Source organism: Lissotriton helveticus, chromosome 2_1, assembly GCF_964261635.1.
Source record: "Lissotriton helveticus chromosome 2_1, aLisHel1.1, whole genome shotgun sequence".
NCBI lineage: Eukaryota > Metazoa > Chordata > Amphibia > Caudata > Salamandridae > Lissotriton > Lissotriton helveticus.
Window position 1 is genome coordinate 1,373,448,872 of NC_136059.1, and position 16,603 is coordinate 1,373,465,474.

A 16,603-nucleotide genomic window follows, 5' to 3' on the forward strand; every position below is an offset into this window, starting at 1 on the left:
TAACCCGCTAGCCGTATGAGTCGTTGCAGGCGGCTGGGTAGTTGGCATCCATTGTAATCATAGTTCCTGATCCACCTCCCCCCAGGGTTTGTCATGGAAAATGCTTATTCTGGCCCTAAATTCCTCATCATAATTTAACCATGCATAACCGCCAAATTGTAACTGTGCTCAACGTATGGTAACCATGTATTTAAACATGGCAACCGCCCTGTCTTGATGCCGTTCAAAATACACGCTGGCGTAGATTAAAAAGGCAGCGGTCCAATTTTCGATAGTCTTGGGTACTCTGGGACACTTAGATAATTCAAATTCTTCCTCCTTGGACCCTTCCCTGGCTTGAATGTCTCTATGTCTCCCGCCAGGTTCCCCCTGGGTCCCATTAGCTTAATAGGGTTTAAATACAAACAGTAAAAGCACAATAAAGTACATCTATATATAAGTCAGGCATCAAATATCATTACTGCAGCTTAGGGAGAAAAAAATAAGATTCCAATTTTGAAGGTGGACTTAAACTAAGTGGGTTCAAAGCTTTACTGTTTCAGAAAGATGTAGCTCTTACATCCGACATTTAACCTTCGAATTGCAGGTGGCTAGAACTTCTAGTGAAATACGGTCATTGTTAAACACTAACCTTCCCCTGCATTTAGGAGGAATAGTACATCAAATCTTTAATGCCTCTAGTACAGCCGGCCTTGCAAACGTTTTAAAAATTGTAGGCTTGGGCCACGTTAGTACTTTTCAGACCATCTTTGGTGTAATCCCAGCTTTTATCCACTCAATTTTCTCTGAAATGCTTCTACTACAAGAACTGGATCTTGAGGGGTCTTTGACATTTCAGCCTGCCTGGTTTGCTTGCGTGCATCCCATGTTTCACTGCATCTGGTGTCTCTTCGGATGGGCACAGGATATATGCCCAGCATCGCAGACCCCGGTGCCTTGGACTATGGACTGCTGATGTGTCCCTTAGCAACCTATTTTCAGAACTGTCCTTTGGGCTTGAGACTTATTCACAATGTGAAGTTTGAGCCTTTGGCCTACTAGGAACTGTGTTCATTGGCTCATGGATCAAAAGATCATAAGATACAGGCTCTGTTAACACAGATTTAATTGTCTCGGCATCAGGGGTTCTCATTTTGCCGGTGATATTTCCAACACAGCCGTCTTCACAGTGACTTGAGTTAGCGCCTGGGGATAAGACGGGTGATCTCTTCAATCAAAATCCGCGGATTTTGATAGAAGACATCTCCCGTCTTATCCCCAGGCGCTAACTCAGATCACTGTGAAGACGGCCGTACCCGCCGCTCTTCACCCAATACCAGGATTATTCCTCTTTGGTACCGTCCTTTTACCCGGAATTGCCGGGTTGGAAATATCACCGGCAAAGTGAGAACCCCTTAGTTTGGAATCTTACAGCCCTGAAGAGTCACGGGCCTAGTGCCCGCTTGACGAAACACGTGTCGGCTGGTTGTTTTTGGGTTTCACATTGATGTCACTCTTCCAGAAAAGAAGAGTTAATACACTACAATTTTGAAAGAAACCTCACATATGGTCTACCTTGTTTCATTTGATTTTTCTTTGCCTTGTACCATTGATGACTCTCTAAACGTATCTAGCAGTACGTGTGCACAGAACCTTTTGTTGTACATTACTGAGTGGGCCCTGGCCACTCTATACAGAGGTTTCTTGGGGTCTCCTCTGACTTGTAGCACCGTCCAACAAGATTTCTTCACATCTTATACTCACCGCTACCAGCACAGGTGCCATTTTTTCCTGTACACATAGAAAACCCACTCAGAACCCTTAGTATTTTTAGTATGCATTTGTTTCTTAATTGTGGCACGAGCACTATCGTTTAAATAAGCACTCTAAACTTTCTTTGTGTCTCCTATTTATCTTATTGTGGATAAGTACGAGTGAGAGAGTGAAAGGGTGTGTCCTGTTACCACGATCCCTGAGAGAGTTGTGAGTGTTGTGTTCTGGGGTGCCAATTCACTTGTATCTCTGGTAAGGTTAGGAGGGCAAGTGAGGCACTATAGCTAGTCAGACTCAGACTCATAGCTACTGAGGTGGTATGGTGACTCAGTCCCTCCCAACTGATGTTCCATGCTTCCAAGCATAAAGCATAGGGGGTCATTACGATGGCGAACAGACTTCAGTCCGTCCGCCATCGTATCAGATTTGGGACCGGCTGCCTATGAGGCGGCCGACCCACTATCTGAATTATGGTGCACTCGCCACTGTGGCGATCGCATTACCTATATTTTGTATTGTGGCGGGGATGCAGTCAGCAACCCCCGCTGCAATACAAAAAATAGGGTGCAGAGATATCCCTGCACTAATTGGCAGGCACAATGCAGTGCCTGCCAAATGGTGCAGGGATATGTATGTATGTATGTATGTATGTATAAACTATTTTGTAGCGCGCTCCGTTACTTGAGAGTATCCTGGCGCGAGGGGAAAGGCGGGAAACAGAACCGGAGAGAAATCAACTTATATTAAACTCTTGAATAGGTGTGTTTTTAAATTTTTCTTAAATAGCGCCACAGTTTGGGAGGAACGCAGATAAAGAGGTAGAGCGTTCCACGCCCTGGCCACAATCACAGAGATTGACTGGCCACCAAGTCTGGCACGTTTGAAACGGGGAAGGTACAGTTTCAGCTGCGTGGATGATCTAAGAGAGCGAGTTGGTACATAACAAATAAATCTCTTTCTCAGATAAACGGGGCCTTGGTCGTGAATGGCTCTAAACGCCAGCACCAAAGATTTAAACAAAATGCGCTGCGCAACCGGGAGCCAATGAATGGTGCTCATCTCAGCACGTACGCTCCTCCATCTGGGGATGTTAAAAATCAGACGGACGGCCGCGTACTGGATGATTTGCAGGCGCTTCACCAGGTAGGCCGGAATACCGCTGAACAAAGCATTCGCGTAGTCCAGCCTTGCCAGTATAAGAGCTCGGGCAACCGTCTCCTTAGCTTCTTTAGGGAGCAGGGGGAAAAACTTGCGGAGCATTTTCAGTGTGGCAAAGCAGGTGCCTGTCAGTTTTTTTATATGCTCCTCAAATCTGAGGTCCTCTGCAAACCAGATGCCCAGGTTTTTAGCCGGTCTTCCCATCTCTTTCGGACTAGGGATGTTAGGGGGCCACAGTGTGTTCTTAAACAGAGGGGGGAAGGAACCGTAAAAAAGCACCTCCGACTTGTCCTCATTGCACTTCAGCTGGGCCTGAGTCAGCCAGCGAAATACAGAGGACAGACACCGATGAACTACTGATGAGTCCAATTGATCATCAGGCCAGGTGAACAGCAGTTGGGTATCGTCCGCATACCCAATTATCTTAGCCCCATACTGTTCCGCTAGATAGACCAGGGGGGTGATGTAAATATTGAACAGTAAGGGGCTAAGAGTGGAGCCCTGGGGGACCCCCGTGAGAAGTGGTTTAGAATTCGAAACATGGGGGGGCATCCAGACCTGCTGGGACCTGTCGGAGAGAAACGAAGACAGCCAGGACAGCACCGTTCCCCCAATGCCAATAGAGGACAGCCTAGCGAGAAGGAGTTCGTAGGGGACGGTATCAAACGCGGCAGAGAGGTCCAATAAAATTAGGACCGCTCTACCGCCTCCGTCCAAACAGTCCCGAATCGCCTCAGTCATCTCCACTAGCGCTGTCTCAGTGCTATAAGTAGCTCTGAAACCCGATTGGGCAGAATGGAGGGCATTGGAAGATTCAACAAAATTCTCCAATTGTTGAAGCACCACCTTCTCACAAACTTTCGTAAGTGCTGGCAAAAGAGATATTGGACGATAGTTCCCAGGAACCGTCGCGTCCAGTCCTGGCTTCTTCAAAAGCGGCAGAAGTTTGGCTTGTTTCCACCCAAGCGGCACCTCCCCTGAAACCAAGGAGAGGTTCACTATCTGAGTGATCTCAGAACAGACCAAATCCGCCACCTCCGAAAGCACCCGGGCCGGGCACGGGTCAGCCCGATTTCAGAGATTGCAAGAGGGGCAAAATATCACCCTCAGTAACTTGGCCAAAGTTCAAAAGCAGTTGTCCAGAATAGGGACAAAGTATGGGACACATGTCAGTCACTACACAGTCAGCAGACATAGCCACCATAAGGTCCTGCTGGATCCTCGCTATTTTACTGATAAAAAAGGTGGACAAGTCCTCGCACCATTGCGCAGAGGACGGAAGGGCAACTGCATCAGCTACCGGCGCAACAAAGCTCTTAACAATAGCGAAGATCTCTCTGCTATTGTTATCTGCTTTTGCAATACGCCCTGCGTAGTAGTTCCCGTTTGCTCCCTTGATGGCTGCATAATAACTTTTCTGTGCTAAACGTAGAGCAGCTTTAGCCTCTGGGCTATAGCTGCATCTCCACGCACGTTCTAATTTTTTACAGCCAAGTTTCATCACCCTCAGTTCAGGAGAGAACCATGGTTGGGAGGGGGAGTGTCGTACCCTAGACACAGTTGTACGTTTGATGGAAGCAGAGGCCGCCTGCCGCACCCACTCGCTAAATTCGCCGACGGCCTTGTCCAGAAGCATCGTAGTTTTCGGGCGAGCTCTGGACAGGGCCTGTCTGAACACGGGCAAGTTGATCTTTTGGGCGTGATAGATGGTGGGCGTGGGACCAGGTTCCTCCGATACCCATTCAAACCTGACCAGGTCATGGTCAGACCAAGTTATTTTTTCCACTGACACAGATTGAATCGGGAAATTGGAGCAGACCAAATCAAGCAGATGACCTCCCTCATGAGTTGGGACAGTAACCCATTGACTGAGCTGCGCCAGGGCAAGAATTTCGCCGAGCCTGCGGGCATCCGGTGAGTCAGGGGTATCTACATGAATATTAAGGTCGCCAACCAAAAGGAACCTAGGGAAGCTTAAGGCCCGCGGCACTATATAATCTTCTAAGGAGTCAAGGAAATGATTTGCCTGGCCAGGGGGCCTATAGATAACGGAACCACCTAAGGTGAAGTGCGGGGATAATTTTATAGCAAAGTGAAGAACCTCGCCATCAACACCCGCAATCGGAGGCTCAGCAACAAAGGACCACCCCTCCCTGTAAATGGCAGCCAGTCCGCCCCCTCTCCCCTGGGATCTGTCTACCCTCGCAATCTTAAAGCCTCTGGGGACAGCAAGTTCCACACTCGGAGCGGAGGTGCTGGTCATCCACGTCTCTGTGACGAACAGCACATCCAGCTGGCCATCCACCAGAAGATCAAAAATATCCGCAGCATGTTTAACCATATGTTATGTAGGCGGGAACCATAGGTGCCCCCCAGGGTACATGTCCCTGCCCCAGGGATTAAGGGGGGCCTGCTACGTGCCCCTAAATCTGTTTACGTCGTATATGTATATACCAAACAAACAAAAAAACATTCTATTATTAATTAAAACATTAAACTATTAAAAAAATATTTTAATTTAAATATCCCATTCCAGTCAATGCAACAGTAGGGAAAGTGTTGGATAGCGAAGGGGTAAAAATTACTATTCCCACTCCAGTGAGTACAACAGTAGGGAAAGTGTTGAATAGCGGAAGGATACAATAGTCCTGCTGTTGATATTTCTCACTGACAATATTTAGGACTCGATATTTCTGTAGTTTGAAATTTCCAACTCAATATTTTGTCTGCACACCGTTCCAGAGAAAGGAAAGGTATATAATTGACTGACATTCAAATACAAGTCTTTCAGCTGTCCAAATGACAACAATGTGCTGTAATCTAATGTCCTCACAGACACCCAAAAAGGGTGATACACCACTCACTACCTCCCTCTGCTCAGATGTGCCCCTTTGGATAGACAACTTGAGCCCCTCTTAAATCTCTCTTGCTGGTGCTGGGAATGAACTCAGTTCATTCTATTAAAAACCAGGGATTCTAAGCCAGTCAAAATGTATCATTTGCAGTGTGATAAAAGGAGGAAACTTTTTTCAGCAGTTCACCCCTACAGCAGCCATCAATTACTCATATAATGTGCATGCCTTTAATATTTAATATCATCTATCTTAGGAAAATCAATCTATGCCATCTGAATGATAAATTCAAGTTAGATTTCCAATCTTTATGAACAATTTTACATGATGTATACACTATAGACAGATTGAGTTTACTTGAAATTTAATTATAAAGTTTCGTACCATATACCCAGTACTAACAAAAGGTGGGGCATCTATTTTTACGTTTTTCATATCTTGGTTGTGTAATGCACAAATTCATTTTTCTCTGTGAGGCCTACTCCTTTCTTATTGAGTGTCTTTTCCCAGGTAAAGTTAGTTTTAACATTACTATATTAAAATTATTATTATTATTTTGAGTTTTATATAGCTCTTGCTATACCCAAAGGTATCCGAGCGCTTTTACATTTTATGAGATAACATTTACAAAAGGTACATAAAACATGAACAACCCTGCATACATCAATCATGTACATAAACAAACAAAAAAATGTTCTCAGAACCACAGAGCAATGTATGCAAAGCCTATTCTCTTTTTATATGGATTGCTTGGCATTTCTGCATTGAGTTTTATTTGAGATTTTTACCGTTCTGGAAATACAAAAAGTGAAGTTTCACATATCTATACTTTGTTACAGCTACACTTTTCATAGCAGCGCAAATACTTAGCATATTTTATACAATTCATATTCTTACCTTTATCTGCAGGGCTATCTGGTGATGATTTTTTAAACTTTTCTCTCCTGCTAGTTTTTAAACAACTTTCTAGTTTGCTTACCATGATTTTCCTCTGAGGTCCACTCTCGTGAAATGTGCTTTTTACTCACAAAGTTCACTTACACCCTGAAAGATAAATACAAAAGGTCTCCTACAAGGGAAAAGATGTTAGGTAGTGGATAGAGGGAGTGAAAAAAAGGAAAATCAACAGTTGTGGACCACAATGAGACAATACATAAAACAGTTCTGCTTCTCCAATGCAGTAATGCTCTAATTTTCATATAATTCAAAGAAACATTTGAAGGAAACATAGTGGCCCTTTACTGTCAAAGATAAATTCACTATTTAAATGCAGTCTTTAATCCATGACAGAACTGCACCTATTTCAAAATCATTTACCTGTGATCTGGTGCAACCTGCCAATCAGAAGCTCCACTCACTATTTTACCCGCCACGGAAAGGCTCGCTGAACCCAGCATCCTAATTTGTCGGGCGGTGCCTGCTAGGCACCGCCACCATTTTATGGATGCAGACCCTCCGCCAGACAATTGGAACGATTGCCTCTGGGGGTTCCATGGTGGACAGTCTTTGCGTCCGCTACGGTCGCAGTCTGGATCCCCCCGCCATCGCAATGTGGTGGGGAGAAAATCGCGGTCTGATGGCGGATGGCCCGCCACCGCACGGCTGGCGGTGGCAGGCCTTCTGCCATCATAATGTCCCCCTTAGTTACTTCTCAGTCTCCTGTTTCACTAAATCTCATATGTGTAGGTACACCTCAATTTCTTATTTCACTACTATTTATGTTCTATGTATTGAAAGGCAAGGTGTCCCACTTCTGATGCCATTCTTTTAGGGAAATACTTTGAACCCTCACAGCAGCAAATGAAAGAAACTCACCAGACACAGCAGTTTGCTCAGAAACAGAGTGAAATATGTTTATTGGTACCCACGCATGATTGCTGATCAGCAAGGAAGAAGTAGAGTCACCAACTGGTGCTCTAAGCTTACTTCTTCCATGAGTGATTGGTTTCTGGGTCTTATATAAATTTAGTAATGCCATGCCAGCGGAACTAGAATAAGGCACAGAGCCAAAAATGGGTAACAGGGATATGCAAGATCTGCACCATGCCAATTATAAACAGCTAGATATGGGCAGACCATGAAAGGCTGTCTTGGCTCTGTGCAAATTACACTGCAGATCTACTGTGTAAGCAAATTGTTTTTTTCAGTGTATTTCAAAGGTTTTTTAATGTTAATTTCATATTTAATATTTATAAAACCTACATTTTTTCTAATTGTTTTTTAATGTTTTGCAACTCTATTATCCTTTTTTATACTTTAAAAATTATGTAATATTTTATATCTTCCCCCAAAAATATGTATATGATTTTTTCTTTTTTTAGAGAAAAGTAAAGTACCATACCGGTAGTCTACCAAGCTCCATCAGCACGCGAATCCTATCCACCATATTGAAATAATGCACATTTGGAATCCAACCCGTTCATGGCACCGTGTCCCGCGCAACAACATATACGGACGAGACCGTGCCAGCTGCTAGTTTGGTATGCGACGGGTATGCAGTACCAAGCCGCGCATTATGTCATGTACGTATGGGATCGCGCCCGCTATGCGTGTTGCGTATGCGACAAATGCACATTGCCAGGCCCTGTCTTACATCATAGATGTATGGTGTCGCGCCTGTGTGATGGTGGGTGTGCGGCGGGCGGGAAAATCAGGCAAGGAGGCCGAATGTAGTGGGCTATGCCGGTATTTATTCAACACAAGAGTCAAGAAACAAGAGAACATAGGGATCCACAGGATAGTCCGGGTCCTTCTTCGGGGTCGGGTCCGGCTCCTTTCTGGGTGTTCTTCGGGTCGGGTCTGACGTCAGGGAGATACCTCGGAGGGCAACAAGAGAAATAAGGTACCGTTAGTCCGGACGGGTACTCTGCGAGTATGCTTTCACCGACACCGGGGCAGTGAGGGAAGGAGAGAGAGAATCGTGAGGAAAGGAGGTACCGCGAATGGGGCGGGAAGAAAAGACGAAGAATAGGGAAAACAGAAAGGGTGTCAGAAACGTGCGTGAGGGGAGGAAGGGTTCAACACAGTGAGGGTGCTTTACAAATATCCTACAGTGTGATAACTACGTACTGCGTGACTGAGAGAGGGAGAGATCTTTACACGGTATACACAATGAGCACCTAGCGTACTCTGAGGTGGGTTTACAGGTACTCACAAGGTCCGCCGCAACTCTCCAGTGAGTCGCGGCCGCTCTTCAGCCACCTCCTTAGGGACTCCACCAATCCTCCGACCATACGTCTTCTTCGAGATTCGCCTCTTCTCCGTCTTCTGCGCCAGTCCGAGTGTCCTGCCACGATGCTCCGACTGCGAGCCTGGGCTTCGCGTCCGTTTTTCACTTGTTCTGCCGCTGCCGCAGGGGTGGTACTTCCGGGGTCGGAAGGAAGTGCTTCCTGTCGACGGCGACCGCTGAGTGGATCCTGCAATACAGAGAGGGGAGGGGGTCTCCTTGTCACGGTTACTGTTCCGGGACTGTTTGTAGACACAGGAGGTTGTTTGAAGGGACTTGTAGTGGTTACGCCCGATAGTGGTAAGTTCCTAGGAGGGTCCAGTCCGGGCGGGGGAGAAAGCGGGGCCGCATCACAGCCTGGTACACCATTCCCTCATTTTTTTTATGTCTCAAAAGTATATGTAAATAACTTTAAAGTGTATATGAGAGCAAGCGATAATCTAAAATATTTCAAACATTTATATATTTCTAACTGTAATAAACATATTATAGTAAATATATTGTTTCAAAATTGCGTCAGGTGCGTCTTCTTCCGCACTGAGTGCACGATTGCCATGTGACTTTAAAAAAAAGTATTTGATTAGTTCATAACATTTCCCATGTAGAAGTTGATGGATGCCACACATTTTAGTCATTCTCTCTACAGCATTTAATGAGACATACCTGCTTAGAGAGCTTTTTTGAAACTTTTAGCTATGTACACATATCTTACATTACACACAGCATTCAACCACTATCTTCATCAATATTCATTGTCTGTAAAGTAGCCTTCCACCTGTGGAAGGTGGAATTGAGCTACACAGTTTGTCATACGCGAAGCAACGAAAAGTGTGCGCGGAACCTGTAATAGTACATATGAATGGTATAGACAGAGTGCACTGGAGCAATGTCTTTTCCTACAGGACTGCGTCATCTACAAGAGCAACTCGATCTGAATTATGAACACTGCTGTTTGCAGTGTTAATTGAAGACAGTACTCACACAGACATTCATAAATACTTTCTCTCACTTCCTATTCACAAAAGACAACAACATAAATTGCAGAAAAGTCTGCAATAAATAAAAAAAAACAATTCAAATACCATTTCTGCTGTCCACAGTGTAGACTATTCAGTGTTCTTTTGCACTTGCAACTTAAATTTGGTCATTGTAGTAAACCTATAAGTCATTTAAAAAGATGTCTTCAAGCAAGTATACTAAAAAGATAATATGTATATTCCAATAGACGTCGTAGTTACTTGACTACTGGATTCTATAATTAAACAATCAGCACTCAATCTGAATCGTAAACACTTCTGTCTGCATTGTAGTCCACACTCACTATTCATTAACGCCTGACAGCCGTGTACCGTTGCAATCGAAAGCATGGAGTTGGTTGCAGCAGATAAGAGGGGGTACACAGAAATAATAACAAATTTGAACTTTTGACATCCTCAATCATAGAATCCAGACCCAGTTTCACTGTTCGAACCTACTGTACCATGGTGTACTGCGCCGACTAGTGTCAACCAAGCACCATACTCATGTGCAAGAGTTAGCTATGCAAGCACATAGTCTGATGCACCTAAACAGAGGGAGTTCAATCAAAACCAAGCAGCAAGTAATATCAGACATCTTCCATTGTGGAATCAAGACACCTTTCCACTGTTGGGTCCTAGAGTTGGCTGCACCTGGTCGAAGGGAGTACCTTCATTTCCACTCTCAGATGCAGTTCTAACAACATCCATTGTGGGATCAAGACACCATTCCACTGTTGGTACCTAGTGTTGGTTGCACCTGGTCAGAAGCAGTACACAGAAATTATCACTGACTCTAACTTCTGACATCCTCAATCATAGAATCAAAACCTCGTTTCACTGTTCGGACCTGCTGTACCGCATTGCAATTTCAACTTCATGCATAGTAATGGCTGCTTCATTTTCCAGTATTGGTATTCCAAGAAGATCGTGACTACATGGACCACTAGTTTGACTATCTTGAAAACTTTCATTACTAATTTCAGCATAATAGTCTTTTCCTGTTCAACTTCATCATTCAACATTTTTAAATATATAGCAAAAATTGTACATGCAACGCTTCCTTTACATGCATTACAAGAATCTTCGTAGCAGTCAAAGTCTCCAAGTAATTCACTTTCACTACACCATGGCTTGAACAGTTGCAGAAGTGCTAAATAGTAAAATTCTCGCTTATCTGAACTAACTTTCTTGTGGTTTATGAGATTACTCTTTGCATGTTTTACTAAACAACCATGACATCCAACTACTGCATATTTTCCTTCTTTTACATTCTGTTTAACATTTCTTTTCAAGCTGTAATGTTGATGTACTTCATATAGACATAGCTGTTCCAGATCTTCAATCAATCAATCAAGCAATCTACTTGGAAAGCGCGCTACTTACCCGTGAAGGTCCCAAGGCACTGAGGGGAGGGGTGTATGCTTCTACTGCTCGAAGAGCCAGGTCTTGAGGAGCCTTCTGAAGGCAAGAAGGTCTTGGGTCTGCCGTATGTGGGTAGGGAGGGTGTTTCAGGTCTTGGCGGCGAGGTAGGAGAAGGATCTGCTGCCAAAGGTCGTTCGTTGGATGCGGGGGACATCTGCGAGGGCGAGGCTGGCAGGTGGGGGTGTTGAAGCTGAGTCTGCTGTTCAGGTAGGCTGGTCCGACGTTGTGGAGTGCTTTGTGTGCGTGGGTGAGGAGCTTGAAGGTGATCCTCTTGTCGACGGGGAGCCGGTGTAGGTCTCTCAGGTAGGGGGTGATGTGGCTGCGGCGGGGGACGATGACGATCAGTCGGGCGGAGGTGTTTTGGACGCGTTTTAGTCGTCGTAGGTGTTTGGCTGGGATTCCTGCGTAGAGTGCGTTGCCGTAGTCCAGTCTGCTGCTGACGAGGGCCTGTGTCACCATTCTTCTTGTTTCGGTGGGGATCCACTTGTAGATTCTGCGGAGCATGCGGAGGGTGTTGTAGCAGGAGGAGGAGACGGCGTTGACCTGCTTCGACATGGAGAGGGAGGAGTCGAGGATGTATCCTAGGTTGCGTGCGTGGTCGGTGGGTGTTGGTGCTGCTCCCAGTGTGGTTGTCCATCAGGAGTTGTCCCAGGCCGAGGGGGTGGGTCCGAGGATGAGGACCTCCGTCTTGTCCGAGTTCAGATTCAGACGGCTGCTCCTCATCCAGTCGGCGACGACCTTCATTCCCTCGTGGAGGTTGGTTTTGGTGGTGTGTGGCTCCTTGGGGAGGGAGAGGATGAGCTGGGTGTCGTCGGCGTAGGAGATGATGTTGAGTTCCTGATGGCGGGCCACTTGTGCGAGGGGGGCCATGTAGACGTTGAACAGCGTCGGGTTGACGGATGAGCCCTGGGGGACGCCGCAGATGATGTCTTTAGAGTGCGATGGCAGGCGGTGTCGAAGGCGGCTGACAGGTCCAGGAGGATGTAACATAACATGCAACAGCAATTGAGTTACCTGCAACATACTGGATGTCCATGTTCGCATTCCACATTGTTAAAATGACTGAATTGTAATAATCGATATACTTTGATACTTCCGTTCTTTTTAAGTTGTAGGTATTCTTTGGAGATTTTTGAGTTATTGTGTGCCTTAAAAAAGAAAAAAAGGAATTTACTCCTCCTTTACAAATGACTGGACAAGATAAACCAAACCGACATCTGGTGTAAAATTTTCCTTTGGACTTGTATTTTCTTCTGCAATACTTTCAACAACAGTGACTTTGGAAACATAAAACTTGCTATCTCAAGCTTCTATCTCCTTCTTCTCTTGGTATCTCACATGTCACATACTATTCTATGAAAGACAATACTGTTTCATCAGAATCATTTCCAAATTTAGGTTCATCCTTGATCCTAAGTAGCATTTGTATATGAGGTGCATCTCTTGCTTGATACTCCTTTCTCCAAAAGAAATCAGTAACCTCTGCAAAAGGTGGATTCTTTTTATTGCAGATAAAAGACATCATAGCTTGAAACCTATGATTAAAAGATCTGCACACATTTACAGAATCCAATGAACACAGTTCACCACAAGTCTTTATTTCAAAAATTTTTATATTGGAATTCGCTTCTCTTAGAAACTCAAGCAAATCTTCCCATGCATTCTCTGCACAGCTAAGTGTGACACACCATGTTGGTGTACCTAAGTTCCGTAACATACATTTGAGTTCTTCATGACGACAATACCAATACTCATTTGTTCCACGTTGACATGCCATCAAATTGATTAAGTGTCCTTGTAAATTTTCATCTGTTACTTGAACTTTCTCCACAAATTCTTTCGCAGAAAGAACTTATTGATGAACTTTAGTTTTAAATATGTGGTTCACTGCATATGACAGAGAAGACAGATCACTTTCAAACAAAAGGTGAAATATGTATGAAATGCACTGTTGAAATCTAGGATCTTCAGAATATAATCTGAAATTTCAAGTGGTCAAATTGAGAAAGTGGACAAGTCAAGGACTGAAGATATTTATGAACATTACACAATATTTCCTTTGCTTTCAAAAGAAGTAATAGGAAGAAGCATTGAGTTATTTGAAATGAAAAAAAAGCACAGGGAACTCCAATGAGTGTATGAGAGAAAAGCTTGGAAGATCATTATTTTCCACAGCTGTTTCCTACAGGAGAAGGTGGACAGTATAATGATCGACCTGTACGTATTGCAGCTTCAGAATATCGGTCAACAAGATTCATCTTCTAAACGTATTACCTGTTCACCCACATTTACAGAAATAAGGTAGCCTTTCCAACTTTATTAACACCCACAAATTAATGCCATATTTTTCAACTTTTTGTTACTACACCATTTACTAGAATGGCTACTGCCTAATTTTCCTCCTCCACTCCAGCAATAGTTCCAATATTTTTCTTAAAATCCAAAGGTAAGTACACCACTCTTCCTTCAAACCTCTTTGCAAGTCTGTTGGTGTCAGTTTACCTGTTTTAGGCTCCATCAGAATTATAATTTGAAAAGAATGAACAGATTGAATTAGAACAGACTCATACGTTTTCAATTCTGCCAGTTCCTCCAGAATAGCTACTAATTCTAAGTTATTATGTACTGCTCTAGTAGGCATTTTGTTCTCTCATAATTTGTTGTAACAATATTTACATATACGTTGATCACTACCTAACTCAAATTGATCTTCCACCAACAAGTAAATTGCAAATTCTACCCACTTACCATTGTTCTCCTTTTCACTTTTCAAATACAAATCAGCATTCCTACTTTGACTTTTATAATGAGTGCGTCGACAACAAACATAGTTTCGTATTTCAGAGCACACTACATTAAACTTTCCAATTTCTTCTTCAAACTGATCAGTGCTAATCACTTTCCCATCCCTCCAACATCTGTATTTGTCAAACTTTCACTTTCTATAAACTGCTCCTCTGAACCAAAATATCGCATTTCAATATCATCACACTTTTTTTGAACAACTAATAAAGAACCATATAAAAGACTTGTACTCAGTTCACTTAAACATAATGCAGGACTTTTTACATAGTACACTTTACTCACAAACTTGCACATTTCTGAATGGTATACTGCTAACATCCTCAACTGATGAAAAACACTTTTACAAACTTTTCTTGAAAGACAAGCCAGAGAATGCCCATACTTCTCAGTATATTTTTTTACATGATATGGATCTAGTCCTTGTAACAACTTACACTTCTGTTTAATACTTTTTCTTCAAAATCAGAATGAATAACTTCTGTTTTAAATTGAAAGCACTATCGACTATACTTTCAATATGCTGCTTCTCTTTGAATTGAAACACTTTCCTTTTATATTTGCAGCATGTTTTCATTACATTCTGAATCACTCTAGATCGAAAAAGCCTCTGACGAATTTCATGAAATTGCTTTTGTCTCTGAGTAACAAATACTATTTCTTTATCCAGTTTCCTTTTCCTGGTATTTGAAATTGAACTCTGCTTCACCTTACTTGAAAAATTCATCTTTTTCCTTTGTGTGATCTTTTTTTCATTAAATGTTCGTGATTTTTGTTCCACAAACTATCTTGTACTTTTAGTAGAACAAACTGCTTCTGTACTACGTGCATTTTTTTCTGATTGAAGAATTTGCCTTTTGCTGAAATATATATTTTTCTTCTCTTTTCTTTTTTTCACTTCTTCTTGGCATTATCAAATTTTAATCCAAAAGAAATAATTTTCTGAAAAACAAAAAATAGATTTAATTATTTTTCACATTTGTTCAATATGTTAAAATAATAACATACAATTACAAAACTTCCACTATCGACTTCCACACCCAGTGCTGCAACATGATGGAGCACGACAGAGGAGCACTATGATGACAAGTAGTACCATAGAACATAAGCAAGTATTTATTTAATTATTTACATACACCTTTACAATTTATATGTAACTGCACTACCTCGTACTTTTCACCTAACCGCCCCACCCCACCACCCCACAACACTCTCTCTGCAACCCACCGCTGACAACTTTATAGATAGTATTTTTACATTTTTTAATCTATGTACTTAGTATATTATTAACCTAACAGCACACAAAAATTACCATTATTAGCCTACAATTTTATCTACAACTTCCCAAATATAACACTGTACCCCGGGCTTTAAGTGGGGGGGGGGTGTCTGTGGGGGTCTGAGCACCACCACTTTATTTTTGGGGGCCTCAAAAAGGGTCTTTATAGGGCTCTATTTTCAGGCCTCGCAAACCTCATCTGTTTTTTTTTCTTTATTGCACTGCAGTGAGACGGTGAGAGCATACACATTGCTAACTACTTAGAAGTGCAGACATCATGCCAGGTGACCCGCATTGCGGGAAAAGGGTAATCCTTTAAAAAGAGACCATTTCTCTCAGGATTTCCCTTTTCTTTTTGCAATGCAGGACCAACACCATCGTGGGGTAATTAGCAGACAGACCACCAGGCGCGCAACACCCATTGCCCTGGACTCTCTCAGACAGCTTCCCTGGCCGCACACACACAGCCGCACCGAGTACTTCACAGGTCTTCAAAAGATCATTGTTTTGTAAATAAGACTCTGTTCTTTTTCATCCCTTTTTACAGCTCCTACATCCCCACTCTGCCTATTACTGAAAGAATTAGGCTCCCCTGAAATTTCGCTCTGGTTGCGCCTCTGGAAACGACCACAAGCAGGCAACTCCAGCACGACCCTGCTCTGACCTTGCACACTGTCTTCTTTTAGTGCTACGAAAACACACGCTTTGCCTGGCTCACTTTGTTCTCACACCCCCTCTTTAATATGAACATGAAAGCTTTCCAATTACTTTTATATTCCTATACTGTGCTTCAGATGGAAATATAGAACTGCAGGTTCTCACCACTCCAAATTAGGTCTCTAGTATACTTTCTAAAATGTAAGAAGTACTGGTATTCAGTATCTGTCAGTCACGGGCACTTTAAAACAGTATACCTATATACAACTTGACAAAACATTATGTTTCCAAATTACCGTCTTACACTGAAAAGCTCCTTTACATTTCTTTCGCTAGATGTACCTTTGTTTAAAACACCACCAGAGAAGGGTGATGAAGTATGCTGCACAAAGAGCAACTCAAAGCTTTGTTGTTTTTTTAAAGAAACATCTGCCTG